The following is a 9,505-nucleotide window of genomic DNA, read 5'->3' on the forward strand; positions in this document are numbered from 1 at the left end:
CCCTCCCTCTTTCTCCTCCAGCCTGCTTGTCCCCTTTAAATACTCAAAAGCCCTCAAAAGCATCTTTGGAAAAAGACATAGACCAAACTGTTTCTATGATTCCGTGTTTGTTTCTTCCAGGCGTGTTCTTAACATTGGCAAAATACACTTTTAAACTGATTGGGAGCTGTCTCAGATACTTTTTTGGTTTACGCACCCAACCTGCCAGGTGCCACCTGGCCTGCTATATGGGGAAGAAGTAGTCTCTATTGCTGATGTCATAAGGCCTCCACGGGTCCCTGGCATCTGGTCAGCTGTGGCTGGGGGTGGTGTCTATTCCAAGGCTGCTGGGGGACACTGAAGGGAGATGAGAGGAACAAGCACTGGGGTGGTTCTAGGTCTCTCTGGGACCAGCCACCCCAAAGAACACAACCAGTGCATGCTGATCTTATCTTCTTTCAGACCCTGCAACTTCCACGTCTTCTTTAACCCAGGAAGCTTGTTGCATTTGCAGAATCTCTGGGGAGAATATTATCATCATCTTTATTAGTAGTAGGTGTTTGCGTGGAGGTGATCTCAGCTGGAGGACTCCTGGAGTCTGCCCAAAGGGTTCCCATGACCTCTGGGCTCCACTTACTTCACAAGCTTTGCCCCAGCTCCTCCTGGGCCTGAAGCTGTGTCTGGTGCCTCATGCCTTTCCAGGTGTTGTGAATGACACACTGATGTTGGAGATCCTTGGACATCCATGTTATGAACATTTTTGACTATTTAGCCAGGTATCGAAGCTCAAACCATAGTCTGTAGAAATATAAGTTCCAGGAGTGGGGGTCTTGCTAGGTGACGTTGAGCCAGCATGGCTTTCTGGCCACAGCAATGACTGTGATGTTGACAGGTGGGTCGGACTGCAGGATTCCATAACCCTCTAATATTTGGGTTTTGCTGAACTTGCTCCCAACACTGTTGGTGACACACAGGGACACTGTATAGAAAGAGTAATCTCCCTCTGGCACTCTGCCAACTGGCAGAACTTCTGGGACTCCTGAGAATACTGACAGGGCTCCTGGAAGAGTTCTGCCTGACAGTTCTGAAACTTTCTCACCAATAGCACAGCTTTGACTCAGAACCTTGACTCCAAGGACTCTATTCACAACCAACGTCACTGAGGGGGCTCTTCCAGAAGCAGGAGAGCTGGGGCTCCTCAGGAGAAACATCCACCAGCAAAGCACAGACCTGCTGGGCAGCCAGCCCGGCAGCAAGAATAGTTTCCAGAGTCGCAGAGCTGCACCAACCTCAGAAGCAGCCTCCTTCCCACACCAGCCCATCTGCTGGGGCGTGAGCCTGCTCCTGGAGTCCTGTGCAACCAGTGGACAGTGGCATGATTTTCAGGTTCTCCCTCTGGACAGGTCAGGGGAATGCAGTATCCTGGTCAGCACATCACTCACTACCTCCGGCGTAGGGCAGCCTCTTGGGCCAGCACTGCCTGCAGTGTGGCCAGCAGCACTCAGCTGATGGCCAGCATGCTTCCTTCTTGGCTAATGCCCAGTGGTCCCAGAGAGGTGGATGGACTGGTGGGAACCAGGAGGCAGAGGCAGGGTGACAGGTGGGCAGGTGGGCTCAGGACAGGGGGCAGCCCCCATTCGGTTCCGTCTGGCCCCGCCCAGCCTGGCTCAGTAGGGGTCAGTGCGATTTCCCACTCCCATAACTTGGAGCCGTGACGGGTACTGACAATGCAGGAAAACATCTTGAAATTCACTTTGTAAAGTGACTTGGCTAGACCAATTTATTTTCCCATCAATAGTGAAAAAGAGGACCTGCTTCTTCCCAGTCTTGACCTATTAGTGAGATATGAAATTTTGAATTTTTGCCAGTCTAACAGGTATAATTTTAATTTGCATTATTTTATAATGATATTCTAGTATTTTCTGAACAATCTAAGTTCTTCATTTAATGAAGTAGAACATTTTAAATATTTTTATGAGTTTGTAAAATTTGAGTCTTGTTAAAAAGCTTTCTCATCCCCAAGCTGATACAGATAACTTCCATCATCATCTGATAGTTTATAATTTTGCCTGTTATAATTGCTTATAATACTTTTATACTTTTTTACCTTGCTTTTTAGTTAACGTTCGAGGCTCATTTCAATGTTCTCGACTCTTCAAACAAGTGTTCTTTCTGGAAAAGGCATTATTCTATTTTAAATTTTATCAGTTTTCTGCCTGCAGTTGGGAATACCATGCTGAGTGCTCTGCCTGGTAAAGTCAGTGTATATTATACTCTTTAGCACAGCTATAAGATCATTGCATAACAAAGACATGCTTTGCCTTCTAATCTCATAACAAAATGATCTACACTCCACTCTGGCTTGGTAGTGTGACTTTTGGAGTCCGCTTTTCTCCTCTTCTCTTGGCAAACGTAAGAAGATGCACTGAAATTAAATGACTAAAATGCCATAGTATGGCATCGCAAGCAGCGCTGGAAGGCCGTCACTGCAATTTGTAGTGCACCAGAGTGCAAGGCAAGGAGAACGCACATCTGGTCTTGGCCACAGCTGCTCAGCCTTGTTGTTAGCATTGCCCTGGGCGAGCAGCCATGAACAGTACACAAGTGAATGAACAAGACTGTGTGCCAATAAAACTTTACTTATCGACACCAAATTTGAATTCCACGTAATTCTCACATGTCATAAAATGTTACTCTCATTTTGATTAAAAAAAAAAACCATTTGAAAATGCACAAATAGTTCTTCGCTGGAGAGGATACAAAAGCAGCAATTGCGCTATAGTTTGCCAACCTCTGCTGTAGGATAGCTTTTCCTACAAGAGATTTGTGCAATTATGCCTGCATCAATTATAAAGTATATTATGCTTTTTATACTAAGTGCAACTTCATTAATTCATTGGATAAAAATGTGTTCAGTGTCTGGCAAATGACAAGGAATAGACCAGGCGTAGGGATATTGCAGGAGTGAGCCGCTCAGCATGGCTGCCTTCACGAGGCTTTCAGTCCAAGCTCAGTACTATTCATGCATAAAGTTCCAGAAATAAATGATTTATCTTTGGACTTCCACTGAAATTAGTGGGTAAAATCAACAATAGCCATTTCCAAAATGATATGTTAAGTATTGAGATAGAGGTAAGCACCACACCTTATATAAGCACATGAGAAAAATTCTAACTTAGAATGAGATAATAGAACTGCGAACATTTTTCCTAGAACTGAATATTGAGCTGCCTCTTGAAGTACAAGAAATACGTGTCAAATAATGGAGGAAGGAGCATGGTGGGAAGTAGCATTTGTAAAGAGAGATCAAAGAGATAACAACATCAACCTAAATGTGGGATTGTAACATCCATTTTCTTATGGGATTCCTCAGGATCAAGTGCAAGTTCAATCAGAACCCCAGTCTCTGGTTACATTCCTTTTCCAAGGAGATGGGGCAGCTCTGAGGACGGATGATTTTAGACCATACAGTAGGATAAATATCTAAGACTTATTAGGAAGAATAGAAATAAAATAATGTATTTTGGGTGTGGGGTTGGAGGTTCTGATTATTATTATTATTATTATTATTATTATTATTATTATTATTGAGACAGAGTCTCACTCTGTCGCCCAGTGCAATGGCACAACCTCGGCTCACTGCAACCTCTGCCTCCGGGGTTCAAGCGATTCTCCTGCCTCAGCCTCCCCAGTAGCTGGGATTACAGCGCCACCACACCCGGCTAATTTTTGTATTTTTGTAGAGACGGGGTTTTACCATGTTGGGCGGCTGGTCTTGAACTCCTGACCTCAAGTGATCCACCCGCCTTGGCCTCCCAAAGTGCTGGGATTACAGGCGTGAGCCACCGCGCCCAGCAGGTTCTGATTATCTTAAGCACTGTCCTGCCTCCTGCTGCTTTATAACCTCAACAAGCCACCTCCTTGCTGACAGATGGTGACAGAGCAGTTTGGATTACAGAACAAGTGGTAACGAGGGCAGTTTGTAGCAAGTAGAGTTGTGTATAGCAAATACAGTGAGTTGTATGTAGCTCATTTTCAAAATAGCTCTCAGACTATTGATGAGAAAATGTACATCAATTTTGATACTTAAGTTTATTTTTGTTGCAAGAAAACAGTCACAAAATAATCAAATTATCTACAACTTTAAGCCACCATATTATTTTAGTTAATCTGGAATGTCAAATGGTTTGCTGAGGGTAAATATTAGCATTCCTACTGACTGTATGTTTGGAGTTTTTTCACTATAAAATTTGAGACATTCTTCCAAAGTGAATCCATGCATTTGTTATTATTTAGGATTAAAACGATGAAGGGCAATGATTTATTGGTGTAATTACTCTGAGTAAATAATTGATAAAATAGCATATATCTTGAAGGATATTAAGGAAAATGCCCTCCGGACTCTATTTTCATAATGGCTAAAATATTGGTAAATGCAAGGACCTCCCAATAAGCGAGTTGTAAAGTTGAGACTCAAATGTTAAAACATTGCCCAATGCTTAAGAATACCACAAATATTTTGAAAGAGATATATTTGAAGAATGGTCTCCAAATCTAGCAATTCTCATAACTGTTTTACATGACTCTCTTTTCAGACTGAAATTTATTAGACCCTCCTCTGGTCTAGTTATAAACGCCATAAGTTGATAGGAATACAGTGGACACAAATGAGTTGCAGGCATGGTGGGCTGGAAACAGCCGTCCCTTGCATACTGGAAGTACCTTGTGTGCATGCACTGTGCTTCTGAAGGGTCTTCCTGCCCCCCAGTGGCCCACATCCTGGGCTTTCCTTTATTGAATGGGCAATGCACCCTGCCTTACGTGGGATTTGCACTGCCATTGGCTGTTCGTGGAGGAGATAAGAGGTTTAACAACAGGGCTGGGTGATCTGACGCTAGTCTTTTTGTTCCCAGTGTCTCAAACAGTTTTTGCATGTGCTGTGTTTACTAACTCCAATTGTATTTTGCCCAGATTATTTTCCTCTTAGTCTTTTCAATCCATCTGTGTTTTATGAGCAGATGGTTTTGGTTTGTTTCTCCTTAACATTTGTCAAAGTGTGGGTTTGGTATCTGTGCAGTGTTTGATGTTTGAGAGCACCCTGGAACCCTTTGCTAACAATAAGAATTCACATGTTGATGAGGGTAAGCCAGGTCACTAAGGAAGTGTTTTTGCATTTTGCGCTGATTTCAGCCAAGCTTCCTCTTGCCTTGCTGCTTTGCACACACAGCAAGCACAGTATTGCTCAACGGCCCAGCAGGGCCCAGCCATGCATTCTGTGATGGGCTCCTGTGCTTCATGTGTCTTTACCCCATAAGTCATTCTAGCCCATATGGTACTGGGGTGGCAGCCTGGCCCAGCAGGGGTGTGCCTCCTCATCCTGTCCCTAGGGCCCTCAGTCAGGGTGGGAGGGGTGGTCTTTTGAGAGCAAAGCCTTTCACTCCCTGTCCTGGGTAAAGAAAGGTAATTAATTTTCAACTAAATTAATTAGGCTGATTTTCTTATTGTGGTATGCTATAATTAGAGGGCTGTCTCTTGTCTTAGAAAAGAAAGGAGGCCAAAACCAATCATTCAGATTTAGAATCATGTTTTTTGAACCCAAAGGATTCAACATTGCTTATGTAAGAGTCAGTTCTAGGAGGTTGTCAGACAGCAATAAACTGACCTACTTGATTAACACACTCACACACACACACCACATATTTGCTTGTTAGGAAAGGAAAGACTGGCTGGGCACGATGGCTCACGCCTGTAATCCCAGCACTTTGGGAGGTGGAGGCAGGTAGACCACATGAAGCCAGGAGATCGAGACCAGCCTGGGCAACATGATGAAACCCCGTTTCTACTAAAAATGCAAAAATTAGTGGGACATGGTGGGGCAAGCCTGCAATCCTAGCTACTCAAGAGGCCGAGGCACGAGAATTGTTTGAACTCAGGGGGCAGAGGTTGCAGTGAGGCAAGATTGAGCCACTGCCCTCCATCCTGGGCAACAGAGCAAGACTGCATCTCAAAAAAAAAGAAAGAGAAAAGGAAATGAAAAGAAAGAAAGAAAGAAAGAAAGAAAGAAAGAAAGAAAGAAAGAAAGAAAGAAAGAAAGGAAGGAAGGAAGGAAGGAAGGAAGGAAGGAAGGAAGGAAGGAAGGAAAAGGGAGAGAGAAAGAGAGAGGGAGAGAGGGAGGGAGGGAGAGAAGGAGGGAGGGAAAGAGGGAGGGAGAGATGGAAGGAGGAAGGAAGGAAGGCAAGAAGGAAGGAGAGAGAAAGAGAAGGAGGGAAGGAAGGAAGGAAGGAGATAGAAAAGGAGGGAAGGAAGGAAGGAAGGAAAAAGAAAGAAAAGGAGGGAAGGAAGGAAGGAAGGAAGGGCTGTTGGCATCATATGGAAAAATTTTATAAATGTTCTTCCAACTTTCATCTTGGGCTTACTGAGAAATTCTAAAGAAAGTGCTTGCATTAACTCACCTCTATTTTTGTGTGTAGTGTGCAGTGTGCATTAACCACTTTAGATAGAATGGGCTAGATAGAATCTGTAATACTCATTAATTTTCTGCTTATAACTCCACTGAGTCCCATCATGGGTTCCTAAAATTATACCTGAGATACCAGGAGAAAGGCCCCAGAAGTTACCATTATTCAACCCTGCTGGCTAATAGGTGAGAAAATGACACCTAGAAAAGTTGAGGTCTTTATCCAGAGACACAGGTTGCAGTAAAGCTCAAACTAGAGCCAGGTCTCCTGTGTTCCTGTATCCTTTCCATTACAGATATGATGTCAATGACTGTCTACACTCAGTAATCTTTTGGGGAGGAAGAGGAAAGATGGTATCTTGATAAATCCTAGCATCACCAAAAACTTTAATTTTATTTATTTATTTATTTTGAGACGGAGTCTTACTCTGTTGCCTAGGCTGGAGTGCAGTGGCGAGATCTCGGCTCCCTGCAACCTCTGCCTCCTGGGTTCAAACGATTCTCATGCCTCAGCCTCCCAAGTAGCTGGGACTACAGATATGTGCCACCACACCCAGCTTATTTTTTGTCTTTTTTAGCAGACACGGGGTTTCACCGTGTTAGCCAGGATGATCTCGATCTCCTGACCTCGTGATCTGCCCACTTCGGCCTCCCGGAGTGCTGGGATTACAGGGGTGAGCCACTGCACCCAGCTTACCAGTGAATCTTTTTCCACGTCATCAGAGCTGTCTCTTCCCTCCCCCAACCCTGACTGCCCTCCTCTGCCCCTGTAGTCTTCTACAAGGTTATTTCTACATGAAATTCATGTAGATGAAACTGATGGTCAAACTTAAAGCAATGCTTATGTCAAGATGGCAGCAGTCCTCTCCTGCAGTTTGGTTTTTATCTTGATGAGTGAGGGCATCTCTCTACTAGCTGGCAGGGTGCATCTGCTCCTTGCTGTGAATGGATTGCCTTTGCCCGAGTTGTAGAGATGAAATCAGAAGGAAAAAAACGTGAAGACACCAAGACTAAACTGAAAACCCCAACAGCAGTTTCAGGAGTCCACAACCATCCCGTTTTGATCTGTAATCAGCTCAAGTTGACAGGTGCCTCCAGTTGGACCTGATTCTTTTCCAGCCAAGAAAATGTCCACAGATTGCATTTGTGCTGTTGGAACTCACTGCTGTGGAAGGGGCCGTGGTCCAGCCCTGATTCAGCTTTGTGGTGGAAAGAAACCTGTCCCTCCGCCTTCATTTTCTCTCACCCATCACCAGAGGCACAGTTGTCAGCCTTTGCCACAGAACCACACAAAAGGGGTCAGGCCGGCCTGGTCTCACAGAGGAGCATCTGGAACCAGCCTTTGGGCTTTCTCATGCGGAAGTCTGGCCTCATGCAGGCAATTATTTTTTATTACTTGTCAAAACCTCCGTAAGGCCAGTGGTTCCTTCTCTTTTTATGTAGCTTTTTTGTTTTGAAATAATTTCAAATTTACAAAAGGGTTACAAGATAGTGCTGAGAATTTCTGGTCCTTCCCAAGCTCCCTCTAATGTCAACATCTCACAAAACCACGGTGCACTCATCATTGATACAACACAATTCACTAAACTACAGACTATTCAGATTTCACCAGCTTTTTGCTCTGGCCTTTTCCTCTTCCAGAGTCCCATCCAGAATATTACACCACAGTTAGTCGTCATGTCTCTTTAGTCACTTGGAATTGGTGACAGTTCCTCAGGGTTTTTTATGACCTTGATACTTTTGAATAATACTCATCAAGTATTTTGCAGACTTTCCCTCATACTGGGGTTGTCTGTTGTTTTCTCGTGGTGCCACAGAAGTCGTGAATCTTGAGGGAGAATTCCATAGGGGGGCTGTGTCTGTCTGCCTTTTATCGTCATACATGAAGGGGCGAATGATATCAACCACCTGTGATGTTAATATCATGTTCACCCCTTCACTTGTTTGCCTGTTCACCCGCATCACTTGGTTAAGGTGGTGTCAGCCACTGAAAAGTCACTATTCTCCACTGAAAAGTCACTATTTTTCCCCTACCATGCTTTGTTCCTTAGGGGAGGGCAACTAAGTTTCAGTTCCAGAAAAGAAGAATGCTAAAGTATTTGTGGAGATATTTTTAAACTACCACAGTAATTAGGAAATATTTGGGGGTAAATACTCTGAGACTGTGGAAATATCAAGCATTCATCAGTGGGTCTTCCCTGCTGCAATTATGGCTGTGGGATTCTCGTGGTGATTTCCATTTCTCTCAATCCTCTTGCATTTATTAATTGGAATTATTCAATAGGAAAAATGTGTTTCTTCTCTCCCATCTTACTTATGTAGTCATTTATTTATATCAACATGAACTCATGGCTATTTATTTTATTCTTTGGGTTAGAATCAAATACAATAATCATTTCTTTTTCTTGCTAAAATTGTTGCAGCTATGACCATTGGTAGCTCCTTCAGGTTTGTTCCTTTTGAAATACTCCTATGACCACCTCCAACCTCCAATTGTTTTAAATCACTTGCTCACTTTCTGGCACAATAAGATGCTCCAAGCTCACCTTCTATTTTCCCTTCCCCAGCCCTAGCATCAGACATTGTCTGTGGAGTCCTGGTTCTTTTTATTGGAGAATGATTTTAGACACCAAATTCTAGGTGCTGGTGTGTGCTTATTGCTACTAGGATGTCACAGTTTCTAAGTCCTCTCAGCAGGCAGAAATAGAAAAAAAAAGTGTATGTATATTAACCCATGTGTAAACATACATATGTATTTATTTCTGTATATTCATTTGTAGACACATTAAAATAAACAGAATTCATATTAATATCTCCAACTGCAAACCAGAAGAATAGAGTTTATCCTAGCATTTTTTCCCCTCTTGCTTACTTGTAACTTCTTTCTCTGTGGGTAAGAATCCTGGGTCTCATGATCTATAATTTATTTACTCACCTGTTTAATTCTAGTACACAGGTAAAGTTGTTTCAGAATCGCTAATCTCTACTCCTGTGAGAAACAAATGTATTCACTAGAGTACAGTCCTATGTAATTAACTCTACATAAACCCTGTAGAGTACAGGTTTTAT

The 9,505-nt window shown here is 43.3% G+C and overlaps 1 pseudogene; it reads right to left on the reverse strand.

Annotated features, from left to right (window-relative positions):
- Positions 1–223: 223 nt before the first annotated feature.
- Positions 224–8,362, reverse strand: LOC101134028 (interleukin-6 receptor subunit alpha-like; annotated as a pseudogene).
- Between the last annotated feature and the right edge of the window lie 1,143 nt (positions 8,363–9,505).

This window comes from Gorilla gorilla, chromosome 13 (assembly GCF_029281585.2).
Source record: "Gorilla gorilla gorilla isolate KB3781 chromosome 13, NHGRI_mGorGor1-v2.1_pri, whole genome shotgun sequence".
Taxonomy (NCBI): domain Eukaryota; kingdom Metazoa; phylum Chordata; class Mammalia; order Primates; family Hominidae; genus Gorilla; species Gorilla gorilla.